Genomic DNA, 23430 nt, shown 5'->3' with positions numbered 1-23430 from the left:
CCTCCTTCATTTTGTTTGAGCTTCAGTCCAGACAGAAGTCACTCTGAATCTTTTACTTCACCCGCTTGAAGATGAAGGGAGCCATGTGATAAGGAATGTGAGTGGCCCCTGGGAATGAGAGCCACTGAAAGACAGCAAAGCAAGGAGGACCCAGTCCTACAAATGCCAGGAACCAAATCTACCAACAAGAAGAATGATCCTGGGGGTAGATTATTCCCCAGAGACTCTAGAAGAAAACTTAGCCCAACCAACACCTTGATTACAACATTATGATTCTCTCAGCAGAGAACCTAGACATGCTGTACCAGACTTGAAAGCTACAGGACCATTGACTAATAAAAGCTCATAAATTTCTGATGATTTGTTACACGGTAGTAGTAAATGAAAATCATGTGTTTCCCTTGAGGTATGCTGACAAAAAGTCTGTATTAGTTTTCACAGATGTAGCCAAATCATAGTCATATACTGCAGTTATCATCAGCCTAAGTTAGTAGCTGTCCAGACTATGGAGAGAGAGAAAAACATCTGTAATACTGACTCCCTAACACTAAACTGACTTCCAAGCCATTCACATGTTTTTACCTGGCAATATACCTACATTTCAAAATTTTTTTATTTTAAATATATATATAAATGTATATATACACCATGCACATACATATATATGCAATTATAGAGTGGATAATATTTAGTACCCCATAATTTCTCAATTAACATAATAATTAAATAAACCAAGTAGAAACCATATTCTGTAAACATTGTAAATTATGAGACAAGTCTAAAAGTGACTATTATTCTATCCCCACTAAGAAGTCACTAAAAAGGCCATCGCCAGTTAGATGAATATCTGATCAAACAAACTCTATTCACATAGCAGTTTATAAATTGACAATACATAATGTCATTTATGAAGATTTCAGATGAACCCAAGGTCTGAAGAGATCATCCATTTCTCCCTTTTGGGGATATAGCTGCCTCTTGATCCTGGAAACCTTTTAGGCATGAGATCCTGTTGTGAGCTTGCTAATGGGAAGTTTGAGGAGTTACGATCATGTTACTTCTTCTGCCATTCCCACTTCCCTCAAATCTTTGCTACTCTTGTCAAGGAAATCTGAAGGTTTTCAAATTTCCAATTTCTCTGTTATGGTTGAATTTTGAGAAGTCGAATTTAGACACCTGTATTTTACCCCAGGTTTGCTCAGAAAAGCCCAGGATGACATCTCTCATGGGCAGAAGACAGAAGAGTGCGTGACAAGGCCTGTTAGAGATTGTACAGTGATATAAGAGTGATTAGGTAGAGAAAGTAGAAGGAAATGAGATCACTTTCTCAATAGCTGTAAACGCTCTCCAATATAATGCTCTCCAAAAGGCTTATACAGTGAGGTCATTTTGGCTTTGGTGTTCTGTTAGTGAAAGCCATGGATTTGAAGAAGTTTTGTGAGAGCTCTGTAGTAATATATCCAATAAATCTGATCTGTCACCAAAAGTAGCATTTTTCATAGCAGGGGTTGGAACTTAAAAAAAACGATACCACAAAGTATGACACTTTGACGTGCTGAGCACTTTGAATTAAAGAAACTGGGAGACCTTAGAAGCTGCCTTAGAATCAAAGTCTCTCTAATCTTCTCTTTCTCCTCCTTCAAATGCAGAAAGGGACCTTTCTCTGAAATCCCTTATCTACCTAAAACTGGAACCACCAAAAAGGAACACAATTACCTTTGATTCTCTCCTGAGATTCCATTGGCCAGGAAAGATTAACTCATACCTCAGGACTGAAGATTGAGGAATGTCCCCATACCAAACAGACTTTGTCACAAGTTATTTCTGTTCTTCAGGTCCTTCAATATCCAGACAGATTCATTAATAATCTATTGTCCGTTTCTTTGGGCCCATTTAATTCCCTGAAAATCATTTATTACCCCTCAAAATTGTTTATATCCCCCTCAGTTTCCCATTTTCATATGAAGAAGTGTAGAAAGTTTCTGAGTCTTATTGGGCTATTGGGTACTCACTGTCCTGTGATGCATCCAGATACTTTAATTTTGATGTGTTTTCTCCTGTTGATCTGTCTATCATTAGTCCTTTTCAGCAAACCTTCAAAGGGCAGAAGGGAAATTTTCTTCATTCTTACATATAGTAGTAGAGAGAATTCTTTTTCTTTTACAGTTTACATTCTACTTTATTTCATAGGGGAAAAAGCAATTATCCAGCATCAATCCCTTGATAAATTACTTTGCAATGACTCATAGAAACCAGAAGGCATCAGTCAGGTCCAATCAGGACACAAAACCACAAAGTAATTTGGATAGGGAAAGTTTAGTTATGAAGATTAGCAACTATGAGATTGGTATATCAATAGATTGGTTAGTAAGGATCCAAAGAATGCAGGAAGAGCAGATAGAACAGTCACTATCTCTAGTATTGAGAAAGAGTATCTAAGGAGAGCTCTCAACTCCTAGGTTAGTTGGAAAACCTGGCTCTGGGTCAGTGAGTGACAGAGAAGTTTCTATGGTGCTGCACCAGGACAGCTGCTATAGTTTCACCCTTCAAGGGTGCTGGAGAAAGCTTTTCATAGGAGGTGATCCCATGAGAGCCACTCTGCCACAGAAGTGCCCTGGGTGTGTTTCAGGGGGAAGCTCCTGGCTGGTGGGTGCTGCTGATTGGCACACACTGCAGGGGTCAGGAGAAGCTGCTCATACTGGAAGAACCAGATCCTTGAGAAGCTGCCTACATTCCAGGAGTCTGGTGTTGGATTCACAAGAGGCAAGTGCTAGAAAAGGGACTCATGCTGGAGAAGCATCACAAGACTTCAACAAGAGCCTGCTGATAAACATGCTTGACCCACAGGGACCTCCTCCTGAAATGTCCTCTCCAGTGCCCTCTACTGACAAATTTAACATCCTGTCATCTGACATGGAAATGTCTACAAAACCTAGATCTGTTTTCACAGATTAGGCATCAAGGGGGAGCTGGAATTGAGAGGCAATGAATTGATATGTAATAATATTCAGTAGTGCAGTATCTGTACTTGGTATAGTGCTTTTTATCTGTGAATTTCTTTCTGATATGTACATGGACTGACTGCTTAGAAATTTCATCCCCTTTCACCATCTCCAATCCTTGGGAATATTACATTTTGATGATCAACAGATAACTTAATTAACTTCTGTATTTTCGACATGCTGGTGAATCCATCCAACTCTTTGCAATTGTATCTCTCAGCACCTACAGGCTTTCCCATCTGTTTTTCTTTTGAATTGTCCCTGAGTGAGACTTTATTCTACAACACTGAACTTTCTTCTTCTTGGCGTATAACTTCAAGTGCTCTGGAGTTAGAGAAAGCGGGATAGACAGTGTATTTCTCTTGTCCTGATTGAATTGCTGGAATGATCCCAGGTCTCAGGAATGGATGCTGTTAGATTTTGGATCTGGAATGTTTTTCAAAAGCTCGATCCCCAGTGCAGCAGTGTTTAGAGGTGGGGCTATTGGGTGGGCTCTTGAGAACAGATTGGATCATGAGGACTCTGAACTCAACAATGAATTAATCCATCCATGAGTTCACAGTCTGATGGCACTATTGAGAAGTGGTGGAAGCTGTAGGAGGTGGGCTCTAGTTGGAAAAAGCAGGACACTGGGAGTGTGCCCTGCAAGTGTCCACCTTGTCCCCAGTGCTTTCCTCTCTTCCTCTCCCTGCTTCCAAGGTGAAAAACTTTGCTCTGCCACATTCTTTCACCATGATGTACTGCCTCACCACAGACACAGAAACGATGGAGCCTGCCACCATGGACAGAAACCTTTGAATCCAGGGGTCAAAACAAATCCCTCCTCCCTTAAGTTGTGTTTCTGAGATATTTTGTCACAACCATGAAAAGCTAACTAACACAAATGCCCTGGTACGTTTACTTCCTTTTGCCTGCAAGGGTGGCCATTGTTACTTCATATGGTTTTACACAGAGAATCAGTGAAGCTGAGGATAGTTGAAATAGCTTCATTTTGAAAGATGCATATGAAAGTTTTTAAAAAGCGTTGCATTTATTGTATTTTGGAAAGTATGATATATATTTTATTCACAAAAGTGCTTTGAATATTCGGAGTTTTTAAAATCTATAATGCTAAGTCCCTGGAGACTTGTATTTCACTTATTTAATGATATTTCCCCTTTAATTGGTCCTTAGAGTGTTTAGATAATATTTGATTATAACTTGAACTTGAAGGATTTTCTATGTTACCAACATTCATTCCCTTAGCAGTTACTCATTCATTTGTGCATTGATTCATTTAATACATAAAAGAATATTGAGCATAGAATTCTCTGTGGGTGGTTGGAGAAAGAGGGGTGATGGTGAAAATGCATGACAGATTTCTCTTCTGGACAACATATCAAATCAGAAGGAAGATAGGAAGTACAGGGTCATAATGCAGAGGGCTTCATAATGGCAAGTTAAAAGAGATACATTTTATAATCTGAGAAAAATTAGCTGAAAACAGAATTTCAGGAACAAAATCATGTAAGAAGATAATCACGGTGTTTGCTCTTAAGGAGAGCTTTCTAGGTCCTGCTTAGCAGACTCTATACGTTTGATAGTTGCCCTTATGCACATATAAATTAAGGAGCAACTGAGTTGCTAAGTAGAGTTGCAAAAATGAATGAGAAGGTTGATTTTGTTCTCATTATGCCACTAAATAACTGAAGTTGGAAAAGTCAACTTGGGTTCTGGATTCCCTAAGACCATCCACAGCTTCAGTGATTCACTTGGAAGACTCAGCAAAGCTGTTATACTCCTATTTACACTTATTAAAATCAGCAGTAAAAAGGAAAAAAAAAAAAAAAGAAGGAGTATAGAGAAGAGTAGAAGATACCAGGAGCAAGTTTCAGTTGTCCTCGGAACCTTGTGACTCATGTGAGCACCATTTATTTCTCCCAGCAAGGATGCATGACAACCCTCAGGGAGTATTGATAACCGGGGAACTTCACCTGAGCCTCCTCCTTCAAGGTTTTTATTGGGGATCAGACAGACAGGCATTGTTGACTAACCAGGTGGCTGACCTTAGTCTCCAGCCTTGTCAGAGGTCAAGTTGATAGTACATAGCCCAAGCCTCCTGCTATAAATCACATTGTTAGCAAAGACAATCCAATGATGGCCCAAAGTCCACAAGTATACAAAGATACTCTCATAAGTAGGACATTCCAAGGGCATACAGATTACTTCCCAAGAGGCAGGCAAGGCCCAAACATTTCTTTTACACATGCAGTGTGGACAACCCTGAGTTAAACCTAAAGTGTTCATCAGTTAACCTCTGTCTTTGCCTGACTGTCTTCATGTATAAACTGAAGTGAAGATGGACCAAGACAATACCTAGCTTTAAACGCTTCAGTGACTTAAATTTTTAATTAAGCTATAAAGCCACTGTAATTTAACAAATAGTTAAGAACAGCAGAGTGTAAAGGAAGGACTTGTTTTTGTATATTTTTTATAATTAGGTAATAGTTCTCTTTATCTCTACATTCAGCTTGTAAAGACAAATGATGGGCCACACACTCCCACCCCTCCCGGCCCTTTTAACCCTGCCTAGAATCCCACCCAAATCTCTGGAAAATAAGTGCCTCTCAGGAGATGTTGAAAATTAGTTCAGGCTAATTGCTACTGGATAAGTAGGGTTTCACAGCTGTTTGAAATAAGAAAGAAAAAAAAAAAAAGGATGGGCTTATATTGCAGCAAGAAGAATTTAGGTTCAATTTAAGGACAATTTGCTAACTATAAAGAACATAAAAAACTAAAATAGTTATCAAGGTCTATGGAGTCTCCTTATTTAAAGAAAAATGAAAAATTGTATTCCTTTAACTAGGCAGTTTAAGTTTAGATCTGACCTTACAAAGATGCTGTTTTTGTTGTAACACCCCAGCTCAGAAGTTAAACTATATCCAAAATAAACTCAGCAGCTCAAACTCCAAAAGCACACCAGAATGTCTTAGTAGACAGAGCATATTTATGGCATTTCCCATTTCATTTTAAGCTTCACATTGAAGCTGGATGACTTCTGGAGTATTTCATGGGGTTATTTGGGATGAGAAATGTTAGAATATAGAGTTATGTTTTGAGCTAACATTCCAGTTCCCTGTAGGAGTAGGCTTTTTAGAAAGCTAAAATTAACTTGAAAGTTACAATTACCATGCCTTCAGAGAAAGAGAGTTTGTACTCTAAGAACAAAGCAATCAGTACCTAGTTGAGTAGGTAAACGTGACGAAGACTTAGGGTATGGCACCCATCTTTGTCCATTGTAAGATTAGGGCCAACACTCCTATAACAAAAGGCAGTCTATCAATAGAAAGCATAACATAAGTATTTAATCAAAGTTTTATGTGACTCCAAAGCCTCTGGAAATTAAGCTCCAAAGATTCAGAGAAAACGGTCTATTTTATGCCTAGATTCTGTGAAGAATGCACAGACATACAGAGATGTGATTGAACATAAAAAATACAATGGTGATAGACTGAGTAGGAAAGACTCAGCAATACTGTCTGTTTGGATTCTTCCTGGCCTCTCTGAGGCCATAAAGAATTTCCATATGGCCAGTTCCTAACCAGAAGGGAGGAGGAAGTTAGAATAATATTTCTAGGTTTTATGACTGGCTTTTTGGGGTGTTAGTTTCTATGGCCTGCCTTGGGGGAGAAAGAAAACCAGGAGAAAGAAGAACAAGAGAAGATCAAAAAGGTCTTGCTTCTGAACCCCATTTTTTCCAAACTATTGAGCATACCAAGGTGCCATATTTTGAAATATTGTTATCTGAGTTCAACAATATCCACTCGTGCCACCTGCCTCCTACTGACAATTCCTTCACTGGTTTTATAGAACGGAATCTACACAAGAGACATAGGAAGCTATCATAAGAACCATTATTCCTGTCATAGACAAGGAGGTATATCATTTTAAATCATCATTGAAAGTGCGATATGATGGCCAGCTCACAGTTTGTGTAATTCTAGAACAATTCCATTAATTAAGAGCTCATTTATTCCCAAAGCAAGAGAAAGAGAGAAGGACAAAAGCTCTCCACAGAAGAAATGTTTTTGGTCAAAGCAAAATTACCATTACATCAATGAAATAATGAAGTTCAGAACATAAACATTTCATTAAAAATGAATGGAGGGAGAAATGGTAAATGGATTGTTAATGAGGTGGGTGACTGATTTTGAGAAGTTGGCACTCTACCTAATCAGTCATATGAAATAAGTATAGTAGTTTGAGTACCAGAACAGTTTCCCAGGTTGTCCTTGTGTGTATGCTCTCGAGTCCAATTAGTAGCAGTAACAGCATTGTGCTTAGAAGGTTGTTAGAGATGCAAAATCAGGTCCCAGTGCAGATGTACAGAATCCAAATTGGCATTTTCAGAAGATCATTGAGGGACTCATGGTTGTTCAAGTTTGAGAAGCACTGCTTGAAAATCTGACCAGCTGCCTATTTTTGTAAATGATGTTTTAGGAGTCATTCATTTTGCATTTACCTACCTGTTGTCCATAGGAGTCTTTTGGATGACGATGGCAGGAAAAATACTTTCCCCTGAGATTGGGTGACCCACAAAGCCTAAAATATTTACTATCTGAACTTTTACAGAAAAAAAAAACTTTTTGTTGATCCCTATGAAGTAAAATGTTACTTCCTACTGTTAGTCAACTTTTTGTTGCTGGGACAGAATACCTGAAAACAACAACTTAGGAGGAAAGATTTGCTTTGGCTCATGATTTCAAAGATTTCTGTACGTGGTTGGTGGCACCATGGCAGAAACATCAGGGTGGAAGGGTATGGTGGAACCAAACTGCTCACCTCATGACGGCCACGAAACAGAAAAAGTGAGGAAGGAACAGTGACCTAGTTCCTCCAACTAGTTCCTCCCTCCTGTGGTTTTCACAGCCTTCCAAGATTTCCATCTGATTTTTAATCCATGAATGGATTAATCCATCGATGAGATCAGAAACCTGGAGCTCCAGTCTGAACACCACTGCACTGGGGACCAAGCCTTCAACACATGAGCCTTAGGAACATTCCAGATCCAAAGCTCAATACCTACCTTGGTTAAGATAGGAAAGAAACTTCCCTTTGTTTTCCATAATAACAGATTTAAGAAGCACGTCTTTTCCTATGTTTTATCCTAGAAGCACTACTCTCTCATTTATTAATTTTCTTAAGATCTCAAGATAAGTGGAAGAAAAGAGATTGAAAATAGTTTGGAAAAAATTTGAATTATAAACCATGTAAGATAATCAATTTAGGTCTTCTTATTTTTTTAGATAAGAATATAAGCTATTGAATAGATCACAGTTTGTACTTTTAAAAATCTCCTAAAGTGCCCTGCATGGCATAATGTTGTGAATAGTCTGATTCCCTTCTTCAACCCCTGAGATTTGAGTAATAGTGATACCAACTGCCATGCGTCACTTTGTATTGTTCTTATATTGTTCTCTTATAATTCTCTGAATTAACTCTGACTTCTTACTGGCATTACAAGCCCTTCAAAGGTATTTTACTAATTTTCTTTGAGCATCACTTGACAGTGCTTGCTGGGCCCCAAATACAATTCAGTATGTGATTCTTGGTTGAGAGGGCAGGACCATGTTAGTTCTATGTTTCTGTCCGGTAATACAGTGCCCTTTGCAAAATGAACACTGAAGTAATGTTTATTGTATGATCTTTGCAATAAAATGTAACACAAAATCCAAAAGAAATCCCAAAAAGGTCACAAAGGGCACTGGAATGCACTATAGGAAAGGTGGCCTTCAAATAGAAAATGGCTTGGAGAAGAGGACTGCCAGTCCTGATGGAGGTACACAGCACACTCAGGCCTGTCCACCCATTTTGCACACACACTTGTCTTGCTGCTCTTTGGAGAGCATGTCAGGTCTACCACCTCATCAACATTTATGAATATGTATTGTTTGTTAGCCAACAACACACACAAAAAGTCTATACCAAACAATGTTGACATTAACTCAGGCACAACATTTGATCCAGACACTAAATGTCCTGGGCAGCCAGATGGTAACCTGATTTTCACGTTGAAAAAAAAAAAAAAAAAAGTGACAGACTTTGATTTCCATGTACCCTTTTGTCTGTGAATCAGTACAGGGTTCTGCAGAAGATTTCACTGTGAAGAAAGGATTGGGATAGGAAAAGCAAAACATGATGGCTATACTTCCTGACACTAGAACTAAAAGCAGGCTTACTATTCTAAATATTTGGCATCCACTGCAAATGAAAGTCACATCCTCTTATTTAGCATTGAAGATATTTTAATAGATGCCCATATATTGCAAGGGCTTGTATAATGTGAGCTAAATAGACATATCTCCTGTCTTGGGAAAATTAATCTAGGAAAGATTATTAATTATTTTCAGTAAATATTTACTGAGTTCCTTCTATGCTGGGGACTGTTTTACAAGCTGTGAACATAGTAGAGATGAAAGCAAACCTAACTTTCTGATCTCACAGAGCCTACATTTTAGGCTTATAGAGAATAATTCAAATACATATGAAGAGTAAGTAATAAATAATGAGTCACTGCATATAAACAGTGCTTATCAGTGCTAAATTGAAAGAAGAGGTATTAGGGAAGGGTTGTAGTTTGATGTAGGGAATCAGGGAAGACTCTCCAAGAATTTAAATGGTCCTACTGTCTGAGATCTCCCTGTGGATAACTGGTGCAGGAATGGGAAGACTCCAGTGTATTAGATCTGCAAATATGACAATGGAGAAAGCAAGAATACTTCAATTCAGAAGGCATACGTCAGATATTGGCACCGTGTGCTGATATCCGCTAGGGTGTTAGCCAAAGAACAAGTGTCTCTGTTGGGTTTGCATTCCATTATGGTGTTGTCATAGAGGAAGTGAGATTGGAGATGTTCCTTGAGAAGGCTAATGTAATCTGACCACACTATAGTATTTCTCTAGAATGATAATTTTCTCAGAGTGCCCTTTCCATGAAATATATTAGTTGAGAGTTTTCAAAAGGCAGATAAACCCGATCTCCTACCCTCCCAGTTCAGTCCCTCATTCTCCCTACCTCTCTGGCTCCTTCAACCTAGCCCCACTCCAGAGCCTGGTTGGGGGGAACTAAAGAAATCTCCACTTAGATCAATGGGTTCTGGTCAGGGAGGACAAATAAGGGACAAATGCCAGAGCAGTTAAGCCAGAGAAGAAAAAATAAGACAAACAACTTGTTTGTGCTGTCAATTTTCATTCTACAAAACCAAGAAAGGCCAAAGTTCTCCCCATTTTACAAAGAAATGCTGATTCTAGTATTGGCTGGTACCAGCCAAGTGTTAACTCCTGTTTTCTATGGCTTTGAGACACATATGGCTGTGGCTTGGATGCCACAAATCATCCAGTAAGTTCATTTTTATTAGTAGCTTCTGCTTAATTAAGGGATGCACCAAGCTCCATCAATCAGCTATTCTGTGCATCTGAGTCATCCCCAGTCCCTCCACTACTAATGGATGTAGTTCTTGGGCTTTAAGAAAAATAACAGATCTGGGCCATAGTAGCTCTAAAAGTCAAGGGGGTGACATCTGACAGCTGGAACACTGCTGTGGCAACTCCTTCAACCATGAGACTTACTGACTGCTGAGGCAAGCAGAAGGGGGTGTCTGGAATACTCTTCCGAGAGAAACTTCCAAGATAGGAACTTTATTTCATTGGACCAGACCCCATCAGATGGAGCCTGCCCTTATAGATTAATATTAGGTATCAAATTGGATGCAATATAGTGAACCATAGTTTATTTAGAAATTACATATTATAAGATATATGGAATACCAGAAGGCAAAGTGCCATAAACAACAAGATTGTGTGTGTGTGAGTGTGTGGACACTTTTGGTTCTATTGGGGCTTAGGAAGAGATACCTCAAAGTATGGTATATTAATAAGCTGAGTACTTAAAAGAAGCAGTCACAGAACCAAGGTCTCTGACCCTCTCCTTCCACATAGTTTCTTTCCTCTCTTTCCTTCCCAAAGTTTGGAAAGGGAATTTTTTTTTTAAGTTTCCTTATCTGACTAAGGGACGTTCCTGTAGTAGGAATGTAGTTGTCATGGTGTTCCTCCCTGGTATTCCATTAAACAGAAAATAATAGTTCACAGGAAAAGGAGATCCAAGGCCTGATATTTTTACCTTACCAACACAGACTTTGCCACAAGTAAACATCTAAACATCTATTCTTCTGAGAGATGTTACCTGAAAAGATTTGTTCAGGTAGCAAGACAGCCTTTGTTTGTCATGAGTTTTCTTCTCTTAATCTTCCATAGCCTGTTGGCACTTCTCAGAATCTCAGACCCCTATTCCTTTCTTTACCTCAGAATGCAATTTGAACTTCAACCATGTGCTCCTTCCTTGAGTCTCATATTTTCTGGTCACCTGCATCTAAATACACTTGTATGTCTTTTTTTATGTCATTTAAATTGAGTAGACTCAAGGAACAACCCTCACCCCTTTTATCTTCCTTATTCAAGGAAAAGCTCTAAGTAAAAAACTGATACTTAATAACATCTTTTGATTGAAGTTGGTTTCCAAAAATTTCAAAGTGCAATCTATTCTCATAATTCACAAATTCTGTACTCACTAAAAGTTATTTGCATCCCCCAAAGTCAATACCCCTGGCACTTCTGCCTTATTCATAGACATGTGCAGAATTATGAAAAACTTGAGCAGCTTCATGTATACCTTCTAACTGAAGTTGAGCTAAGTGAAGCTCCACCTTCTCAAATCTCATGCAGAGTTGACGAGAGATCAGAGAAGATAGAGGTTAGTGTGAGAAAAAAAAACACTCAGTGGTTGATTGAACCGGGTTTGAATCTGGTTTAGCATCATTAAAATCATAAAACCTGACAGATGCTGACAAGGTTACAGAGCAACAGGAACACTCATTCACTGCTGGTGGAGATGCAAATGACACAGCCACTTGGGTAGACAGTTTGACATTATCTTACCTAGCTAAGCATACACTTGACATACAACCCAACAATCCCATTCCTAGGTATTCACCCAATTGAACTGAAAACATGTCTCCACTGAAGTGTATCCATTCATAACAACTAAAAACTAAAAATAACCAAGATCTTTCAAGAGTTGAATGTATGGTATAGCCATATAATGGAACACTATTTAGCAAAAAAGCAAAAGCAATTTTTAAAAGGATGAACTAATTGGTTCATGAAATAACATGGAAAAATTTTAAATGTATTTTGCTACGTGAAAGGCAGAACTAAAACCTATATAGTGTAAAATTAATTTCATATGTACAATATTAAGAAAAGGGGAAAACTATAGGAATGAAAAATATTTCTGTGGTTGTCAAGAGATTGCAATTCTGACACTAATTTGCATGCAGATCAGTTTCAAACATAAGTAAAAAAATTGTAGACCATGAAAGACAATTTGCTCATGTCCAGAAACAAGTTACAAATGTGTAGGTAGTGAGGGCAGACGGTGATAATTCTTCTGGTGGTGGCTTAAACTTGGAGATACCAATATGATCTATCTTAACATATATAAAAATTGATAAATACATAAGCAAATACAGACATGTGTTTACATATAGGTTAGCATACACACATTCTAATCCTATCTCCTGAGATGAACCAGAAGCACCGATACCTCAGTACCAATGAGCAGGCCCAGTGTCAGATTTTGGTTGCTAAGTATCATTCTCAAATAAAAGGACTCAGAGTTTCTCTGAGAGATAGCTCATTCTAGGCCTATGCCAGAAAAATACAAGATAACTCTAGAACATCTTGTAGTGATGCATGTAATGGAGGAGGGGAAAGAGTCAACAGTACTTGTGATAGTAAGACTTTTCCACCACTTCTCAGGGAAGATGTAGTCATCCCCTCCTTGTAAGTATTTTCCATTGGTCTAGATTTTCTGTCCTGGATGTAGGTCTCAGGATTTCTGTAGTTGTGCATAGATACTAAAACTTCTTTTAATCACTTTCAGCCCACAAAACACACTCTCATTTCAATAAAGTATTTTATTGCATATAACAATTAAAACTTAAAAATGAGATCTCTCCCCTTCCCTATATTGGATCTTCTCTAGGTTTCTTTTTCCTCTTCTCCCCTGGCTCTTCTCCTCCTCCTGTACCTTGCTAACTGCAGTATCCCATCTCTCGATTCTTAAAGAGAAAGAAAGAACAGGAAAGTTCCCACCTGAGTGGAACTGTTGGGTGACGTAGCTCTGTGCTCTTGGACTGGGGAAGATGCTTCTGATAGCTCTTTCTCTCTAGGGATCTTCCACAGATTTTTCTTTAGCAACTTTATATCACAGATATATTCCTGCAGTGCCTTTGAATTCATCCCTATTCTACCCAATCTTGTGTGACTCTTATAGTCCCTCATCATCTGAGGGGCCACCTTTAGTTTGTTTCTCTTGAGGTCTTCTTGTCCTCTCAGATGGTTTTCTAGTGTAAGATTTAATAAAATCCCCTTCCTCATCTGGTTCACAGAAAATGCTCGCACATTGTTTGCACTGAGAATTTCTGGGAGCACCTTGACTGCCAGACCTCAGCCCTCTCCTTTGCCACCGAGAGCCTTCTTAGTCAGCCTGCCACTCTGTGTTTTTCAGGAATGACTCACATGATATTCTGCTGTGGCCCAACACTGTAGGTTATGGAGGAATTTCTCCAAGTTGTCTCTTCAAGTCTTTCTTTCTTGGCTTGAGGTGGAAGAGGAATCCTCTTTCTCTGTGATGGGGTAGTACACACAGCACACCAAACACTCTTCCCTGAAATCTTCCCCCACATCCTCCTGCGATCTACTATACCCCACCCTTTTGTACACTTGATGCGAGTGAGAGATTTAGGAGTTATGAGTCAGGTTCTTAGCCATTTACTAGAAAAAATCTCCATCTTTAGCTAAAACCTCAGTTATATTCCCATTGAATTATCCTGTTAACATAGAAGAGTTTTTTTTTTTTTTTTTTTAATTGGGGAAAGAGTGCAAACACAGTCCCCCACTACCACAAATTATGCAGTTGAGTTTCACACATTGGAGGAAATCTCAGGGGTCAGTAAATCTGGAGTGCAGTGGATAAGCCTTGCACTGGGAAAACCACCTTCATGATCACAATATATCCCCTGCCAAAAAGTCTACAGAAATGCTTTTAAAATTTTGTTATTTTATTTATTTTTTGTTTTGGTTGCCTCTGAACTGCCCTCCACATTGTTTATGTACAGGGTAATTAGAGTACTTGTCTCCTAGAGTGTGAGATACCTTTAATCATAAGGTTTTGTTTTTGATATTACAGGCAGGAATTTTCATTGCAGAATAAGTCAATGATAGCATCACTTGAAGGAATAGCAAAAATATGATAGAAAATCTTCAAAGAATGATATGAGCACATCTGGGGTTAAATTTTGACTTTTATATGTGTGGCACACGCACCAATAATAACATGGCCACTTACTCCAATCTTCTCCCATGCTGAGTGGGGCTAAACCCTCTTCAAGGGATAACACTGAGAGGCCTGTTGGGAGAACTGTTCAGTGGAGTCCAACACACAGTTCACTTGAGAGGAAAATCACATTTTCTTTCAGTCCTCAAGCAGAGAAAAGGTGGCACATTAACCCCCTACATCCTTTCAATAATGTGGGAAGTAAATCTAAGTAATGCCATACAATGAATGTGAGGCCACATCGCCAAAAATACATAGGTCAACATTTTTCCCTGACATTTTTTCACAGTTATTTTATCCTCTACACACTTTATTATTATGATGGCTATTAAAGGGTCTCATACACTGTGAGGAAAGTATGAGAAATAGCAGACAGACATTGAGTTTATTTTTTTCGTAATATAAATAAAGGTGTGCTGTAGTATTATATGTATATTATTATATATATTCATTATACCAATAAATATATTAAGGGAGCTTCACACCAGAGAGCATGTCTCTGACCATTCCCCCCGCCCCCCAGCATTTATCCTTAGAGAGTTTCCTCCCTAAGGGACTGTAAGAAGAAGTTTTGTGACTTTTGGAAGAGAATATATAGATGGTATGATGTAGCCCTAAGCTTCCTCCACTTGCCACTCTGTGAATTGAGTTGGATTATGTCATTTCCTCTGATGCCCTATATTGCAGCCTTAAGAATAATGACCCTGCAGTGTGGCTCTGCTGAAAATGGCTTTTCCAGTGCCAGAAAAAGATGATTCATACTTGGCTTAGGAGCCATTTCTGGAAACTGCCAGAACAAAGGACAGAGGTGATTCACTAACGAGCTTCATCATCATCCAATCCAATTTGAAAATGGTGATACATCACTAAATGCAAACATTGCATATGCACACACACACACACCATACACACATATATGCCTACACAAATTTATGCACATATGTATGTTGCATATAGTTTGCATGTTGATATTTTAATACAGATGTACTTATACATACATATACAGTGTTATGTATTTATTTTAAGGACAGAGAGGTAACAAATTGGATGCTACAGTTATTCCTAATTCCTTAACATTAACTACGTGGTTAATTTATTCTGGTTAGAATCACAAATCAGAAAATAGGAGCTTGGCTGAAGTTGTAACTCTACCATCCTTCATCTTCTTGCTCCAGGAATTAACAAAATCATACTAAAAAAAGACATATGTGGCAGTCTTATCAACCTCTACGACCTGCCACCAAAGTTCAAGAAGCACGTCTCCACTTGAGTCATCAGTACAGAGATGTCCACCACTTTTGGGGAGGCTGAATCGGTGGGTGCCTTGTTAGGGAGCTTGGCTCTGCCTTCCCAGTGCCCTCTCAGCACTGTCTTACATCCCTCATTTGGCCACCCAGTTATCATAGTCCTCCTTAGATATGTGTCAAGCTGCACATTTATTTTTCTTCATCTTTTCTCAAAAATCAATTCTGTGAGTCCCTTAATCATTTTTATTGATCTCCCTTGAATTTTCTCTAATATGACGGCACCTATCTGCTCCTGAAGCACAGGCATTTTTTGCGCTACTCACTTGTACCATTCACCACTCAGCTTCAGCTGGATTCCACACAGTGTTTAGTGTGGAGCCTGCCAGCTGATTTTTGTCTCATTAGGCATCCACATCCGACTATTTTGTGAGACTCAAAATACATACTAACGGAAACCTAACAACTTGCTCCTTACCATTGGTGCCTCTTGTGCTTTATTTTGTTATGTTTTCTATCAGATTCTGTTGTGAATGCAGTTGAATGTCTGATGCATTTTCCAGGTCACATCTTGGGATTTCTAAGGCCATGTATCTAACTTCCCATCTGTAACTCTACTTACTAAAACTGCACTGCACATCGGCTGAAAATTATAAGACTGTACTAGAAGGGAAATAAAATACAGATGTTTCTTCCATCTAAAAATCTCTTACTTTGCAAAGGTGGCAAAGACATGCAAAAAATTTATCAATAAGCAACAAAGGAAACTCAGTCAATAACACAAGAAATCCAGGTTCATTATTAAGCTTGGATAAGGGACGACTTAAATTTCATAGGTGGGGCTTAGGATAGATAATGGGTTATACATGATGATAATTACTACCCTTTTATAAGTACCAGTTGCCATTCTAAAGTTTTTTACATATCTCATTTAAACTGAAAATATCTGTGAGATACACAATGATTTTGGTCACTTTTATAAGTACAGAAACTAAAGCAGTGAAACATTAAAAAAAAAAAAAAAACTAAAAAACACCTCAAGGTCAGTCTAGTTAGTAAGTTGGCAGAGTGTGAGATTCAAACCCACACAGACTGCTTAAGAACCTGGAAACCTTAACAATTCTTAGTGTCAGAAATAATCCTACATTTGGAAAAGATAGGCAAATCAGCCTGAAACTTCCTTTGGGAATCAATGAGTTGCCAACAGTATTATGTCAGTTTAGGATTGTTCAGGAAATGTGACAATTCGGGATGGAAATGCTAGCTAATTATAAGCAATTTAAATAAAAGTTTTTTTCCTTGATTAACTTACTAGTAAACAAAAAGCAAAACACAAAAATAACTTAGTGCTGTACTGAGGCCTCTTTAAAAGTTCTTTGGAGAAAAACAGATTAACTCTCATCCAAAGCAATATTCATAAAATTATCTCACACTAAAATCTTTCTTTGGGAACATAGCTTCATACATGTACATCAAAATTCCTTACTATTTGTGCAAATCAACCTGGAGGGAGGACAGAAATTTACCTAGAAAGGAATAGTCCAGAAGGAAAGACAATTGATCTTAGATTCTTCTTAACCTATAGTGTCCCTTTGGCCTTCACTAGAAAAGCAAGAGTAAGTCTCTGTCCCCTGTTTCTAAGAGGCCAGCTTGTCCAAGCTAAAATCAAATCCATATTCATCAAATCTCCCTGTTTGGGTCACTTATTATGTTAAAATGAAAAGTAATATTTCAAGGAGATTCAATTTATGTTCATAAGACGTAAGAACCATTCTTAAAATATGAACGATTCCTGCAATGAATTATTACTGGCAACCTCTGGTCAGGTCTCTTAGAACTGTTCCAAGGAATCAAAGATGAATTCCCCATTTCTCATTCCCAGAGTTTAGAGGCCTGCAAGAATGAGTTTTTTAATCTATGACTTACTGCCTGTTACTAAGTGATTCTGGCTGTGTCAATAAATTTGTTCACAGCTCTAATTGTGTTAATGAATTGAACATAATTAAACTTACAACATGCCATGAGTTTCTTCTGGCAGAAATCAGTAGATTTTTCAAAAAAGATCTCAGTGGGAAAACAAATAAATATACTGCACAACTTCTCTCATCCACAAAATAGTCTCTATGGAGAAAAGATTGAAATAAGGGATTCTGAAATTGACTTCATGCAGAATATTCATTTCTGGACAAGTTTTATTCAATTTTCAATGATTGTGACATGTCCTTTGATTAAATTCACTAGATTACAAGCTCCTTTAGGGTAGAAAGTATTTATTATTTTATGTTTATCCCCAAATAGAGGCCTATTAAATAAAAATATTTAGTGGGTGAATGTGGCCATGTGAACAGATTCAGGCTAAATTGTTCCATTGGTGGCTTATGGAGGGAGGAAGCATACCATTTATGTGGTCAGCTCTTCTGTGCTGGTCACAAGGCTCAGAGTTCTCACACACAAAATTGTATTTGATCCTCACAAAACCTATTGAATGAGAGCCAATGATTTCCATTTGATATGTGAAGAAGCTAAAGCTCAAAGAGGTTAAGTAACTAATCTTAAACTCCGATCTTAAGTAAGTGGGAGACTTGAGATTCAAATCCATATCTGTCTCACTCCAATACTTAAGCTTTTTTCATGGCCCCATGCTATTATTAGAGAACACCTGAGGGATAGGTGTGCTTTTTGGGGTCCCTGTGTGACAAAAATGCATTATGAGAAGTTATCAAGAGTTCTCTAGTCACTGAAGACTTTGCTTAACTAACCTGCCTTTGCCTAAATCCATTTGCAAAACATAAAATTAGTTGGCAATTAGGAAGAATTTGCACCTATTTTCAAGGGATTCTATTTACACGATGTCTTCAACATTAAGGGCCATGACTCGATATTTCCTGTCTCTCTAGTGCAGTGGAAGGCATAGAGTCTTCCACATTGTGTTTAATAAGTATTCACTGGTGACAAATGTTTCACTTGAATTATTGTTTATGAAATGTTGCTGCAAAAAAAAAAAAAACAAAAAACACTGCTTTTAACTTACAAGACCTAAGAACTTTGTTTTTGACAGATAAGGGAAGAGAAGTCCAGACCTAGAAAATCTTCATTACTTATGGGCACAATAAAAGGAAAAGAAAAAACTTTATATTCACTTTGATTTTTCTATAATCATTCTCAAATAATGTCATGGAGTTATTAGAGTTTTAGTTATTTTCCTAAGGGTGAAAAACCTGAGACAAGGAGATGAGAAAAGGAAAAAAGGAAGCGATGAGTTAAAATAAGTTGAAATAATCTTACTATTTATTTAGAGTTTATAAGTCCCTCCATTATGCTCTGTCATATTTTAGTCAATTAAGAGCAGCCCATGGGAGATCAAGGCAGTTACCAAAATCTCTGTCTCATACATGCAGAAATAGAATAATTGAACATTACACTTAAAAAATAAAATACATCCCAAGACAGATTGGGCTTACTCACCCTCCTCCTGCCACTCATCACCCACCTTGCCATGGCTTACCCACTGGGTAAACACGGTGAGTTCCGGGGAGGCCAGGACCACAGGTGTGAAGGCAGGAAGCAGACACAAGCTCCTCTACCAGGTCCACCTCCAGAAAGAAGGGACAGATTAGATTCAATTCAGGACCTGTGTATTTTGGGAAAGGGGATGTAAAATGCATAAATGAGGGACAACAGCTCAATTTGTCTAAGGCACCCAAGAGAAATGATGTAAGTTAGATGAATAATCAATGGCCTTGAGATATCCAATTGGAATCCGCTAAACCCAAATCTCCAACATGTTTAATTCTGTCTCTGAGATGTTTCCCTTTTTTTCATAAGTGCAAATGATATTTTTAATCATTGTTTTTGAAGCAAATACTGTCTTACATTTGGGGCACCTGTAATAAATATGCTTCTTGATTGAGATTTTCCAAGCATACCTTTTAAATAAAGTACTATCAGTCAATTCTCACTACTCAAGGATTCCAATATTTGTGAATTTGCCTGCTCACGAAAATGTGTTGGTAAATTCCAAGTCAATACTCATGGTGTTTTCATGGTCATTTGAGGACATATATAAAGTGTGGAAGAATGTGAGTCACCCAATGTGCCCAGCTGGGTCAAACAATGTGAAGCTACACCCTCTTCTTTCAGTATTTGTGTGCTACAAATAAGTGTTCTTTTTGCAATATAGTTAGTGTCACCTTTTTCACCTTTTCATGCTTTTTTTTTTTTGGTAATTTCACTGTTGGAAAATGAATCCCAAGTGTGGTATTGAAGTGCTCTCTAGTGTTTATAAACCCAAGAAGGCTGTTTTACAGAGAAAATGTGTTAAATAAATTTTGCTCAAATATTAATTATAATGCTTTTAGTTATGAGTTCAATTTTAATGAATATATACATATGCATAAATATATATATGTATGCACATATATATATATATATATATATATATGAAAAAGTGTCTTAATACAGAAATACATATTACTTAGGGTTATTTATTAATCAGTTGACAAAAATGTTGTGACCAGAGGCTCATAGGAACCTAACCCTGCATTTTCCCTGGGAGCAAATATTCAGTATTTGCTAATTTAGTTTTCATAACTACCTTATAGATTATATCATAAATAATGAGAATTAACTGAATATTTTGTGTTAGTTCCATGAGGGTCTAGATGGTAACTATGCATGCTAACATGGCTTATAATAGACATTTAATAGATGTTTTAGAGAATGAATGAAACCAAAGAATTTTCACTCTACAGCTAGGTAAGGACATTACATGGAACCTATGCCAATCTCCAATCTCCAGAACCCATGACTATGTCATGTTACATGGTGAAGGGGAATTAAAGTTACAGATGGAATTAAGTTTGCCTATCAGCTGACCTTAAAATTAGGAGATTATTTTGGATTGTTTTAGTGGGCCCAAGGCCAACACAAGGGTCCTTATCAATGGAAGCTGAAGGTAGAAGTGTCAGTGTTAAGCACTGTGATGTGAGAAAGACCCCAATCGTCCATTGCTGGCTTTGAAAAGGGAAAAGGTCACTGCCCAAGGACAATAGGCAGCCTCTAAAAGCTGGAAAAGGCAAGGAAATAGTCTCCCCTAGAGGTACCAGAAGGAACATAGCTCTGCTGAGGCCTTCATTTTAGCCCATTGATAACTATTTTGGGCTTCTGACTTTAAGAACTGTAAGATTATAAATGTGTCGTGTTAAGTCACTATGTTTGCAGTAATTTGTTACAGTAGCAATAGGAAATTATTCCTATATTCATGTGGTATTTTTAATGTGTCTATATGCTTTTGTCTGAGTGACCATGCCATAATCTTTATAATCTCTGAGTAAGACAAAGACTGACCGTAGGAGGCCTCACACCTAAGAGCTTGTGGTTATTTAGAAGTTCAGCAAGACTCAAGTGTGATCCTTTCTTGCCTTTGTAAAAGGATTACTTTAGTTCATTTTTAGGGAATTCTAAAAGCTTCTGGGACTACACCCAGACATTTGGGAACCGCTGAGGGACTTTCTCACAGAATTTGAATGACCTTTCTCAGAACAGCTAAGTGAGAGGAAGGGTGGGAATCCAAGTCTTTGCATAGTAGTTCTCTGCTCATGTCTCTGAGCTGGCACAGACAGTAGAGGCTGTTTGATAGGTGTGATAGGCAGAATTTTGGCCTCCTTGACCTTCATCCTCTGCAGTTACGCTCAAGAGCATGTTAGGTTGTGTGGCAATAGGAACTTTGCAGTTGTAATTGAGACACTAATCAGGAACCTTACAATTGGGAGATTATTCTAGAACACCCTGGCAGTTCAGTGTAATTACATCAACCCTTAGAAGCAGGTGTTTTCCCTTTGAAAGCAGAAGAGAAAGGCATAGAGATGCATCATAAAGAGAGGTCAGAGAGAGTTGAAGCTTAAGAATGACCCAACACTGTAGTTGACTTGAAAATGAAAGGGGACATGTGGATGCTATGAGAGGAAAATGAATTCTACCAGCGACCAGTGAGCTTGGAAAAGGACGTGGGCCGTAGGTGAGAACCTGACTTTAATAAGTACAAATATGCATTATTTTAAGCAGTTCAATTGTGGTCATTTGTTAGGGCAGAAATACTGAACTAATACAATAGGAAATGGGTCATAAAAGAGAGAGAAACAGGTGCAATTCATGAAAGCAATTTGCTTACTATATGTTCTAGTAGGGAACCAGGAAGCCTCCTGGAGTAGAGATAGAATTAAATGTAGGTCTCAAAGGGTAGGTGTCTAATTTAAAATTAGGCATATGTGGTCCAGGATGGATAGAGAAGAAGATATCTACTGGAATAAAGGTAGGGAATGGGGAACTCAGGATCTATCTGGGGACTAGAAAATGCTCTGAATATACTCAAGGTCACATTCTCCTCCTTTCTATTCTGGAGGATCATTCTGGTTCAGGTTACCTCAAGGGAGAGAATTCAGAATGGAAATCCTTACCTGAGTGTCAATCCAGTCTCATCCTGAGACCTCCAACTGAGATTGAGGAAGATAAATTCCAGTTTGAACTCAATTTCAGGGTAACTTTTCCCTCTCATACAAGTCTTAGGACTGGGCAAAATTAACACTCTAGAGCTATGTTCAGTTGACCTCACAGGTCTGAGTTTGGGTGATGGAGGTGGAGTCTGCACTGATAGATGCCAGAACTTTGGATGCTTATATTTTGTCTAAGTGAATAATATTCATCCCCTCTATTTATTTTTACTAGTTCTGTTATCTTGAGAAGTAAACTGGTGAATAAAACTAATAAAATGAACAGTTTCTACTTGTGCAGAATCAGTTAATGGCTTTGGACATGTGAGTGGCAATTTGTAAGCCTAAATAGAGTAGACAATTTTAATGATACAGGTCAATGCTAAGTAGTGGAAATGATGACTCCGTAGGTGTCTAGTCATCTGCAGTGACTGCAACAGAAACTTACTGGTTGAGATGATGGATGACTAATTCCCATAGAAACCTGTTCCATCAGAGAGGAAGACAATATGCATCTGAGACGACTCTTCTGTACTCTTCCCCTACAGTCACATAGGGACTTGATACATGTCTTCTGATTATGGTGAGGATAAATAACACAACAATGGTTTCTACTTAGAATCTACAACCAGCAAAGAACTGAAGATCCCCTGGCAAGTTCAGTCTTCAAAAACACGTATCTGACTTTCATCCACTTGCCTGCATTCAAATAACATATTTCTATGCAACACTAGCACAGCTTTTCAAGAATCTTCCCTTTTGTATCAAAGATAGAATCAAGTGGGAACTCCCAAACAGTAGGTTTACAGTGTAGAGATAGGGTAACAGGGATGGGGATGGAGAGATGTTCCCAGCAGAGGTAGAGAGAGGGAAGCTTAGAGCATATTTGGGGATAAGTAAATGTCCTCAGAGAATGACATCTGTCCCATCAGAAAAGATTGTCAGCTTTCAACATAACACCTTATAATGGTATTCTCCTGATTTATTTTTTCCTGGCTGAACCTCAAGAAGGCAGTGAAACCAGCACTGGCCATGAAATTAGGAGACATGAGTTTGAGTTCTGGTTTCCTTGTCAACTGGGGTTTGTGAGGATTCAAGGAGACAATATCTGGAACATGCTTCAGTGTGCTCACAGATATTCCTGGGGACTGTGTTTCTGCATTTTGATTGCTGCTGTCTTGGAGAGCCTTGGAGGGTGACTGAGACAGGCATGCTGTCATGGAAAATAGTGTAGGTTTCCCCCATTGAGGAGAAGCCTGTTG

General features: G+C 38.3%; 1 non-coding gene across 1 annotated transcript; it reads right to left on the bottom strand.

Moving 5' to 3' along the window:
- Positions 1-13970: 13970 nt before the first annotated feature.
- On the bottom strand, positions 13971-14133 carry LOC124962546 (U1 spliceosomal RNA). The gene has a single exon (XR_007104549.1). It is a non-coding gene; the product is annotated as a U1 spliceosomal RNA (small nuclear RNA).
- Positions 14134-23430: the final 9297 nt, after the last annotated feature.

This window comes from Sciurus carolinensis, chromosome 12 (genome assembly GCF_902686445.1).
Source record: "Sciurus carolinensis chromosome 12, mSciCar1.2, whole genome shotgun sequence".
In the NCBI taxonomy this organism is placed as follows: Eukaryota; Metazoa; Chordata; class Mammalia; order Rodentia; family Sciuridae; genus Sciurus; species Sciurus carolinensis.
This window is presented reverse-complemented; position numbering and strand designations above follow the sequence as displayed.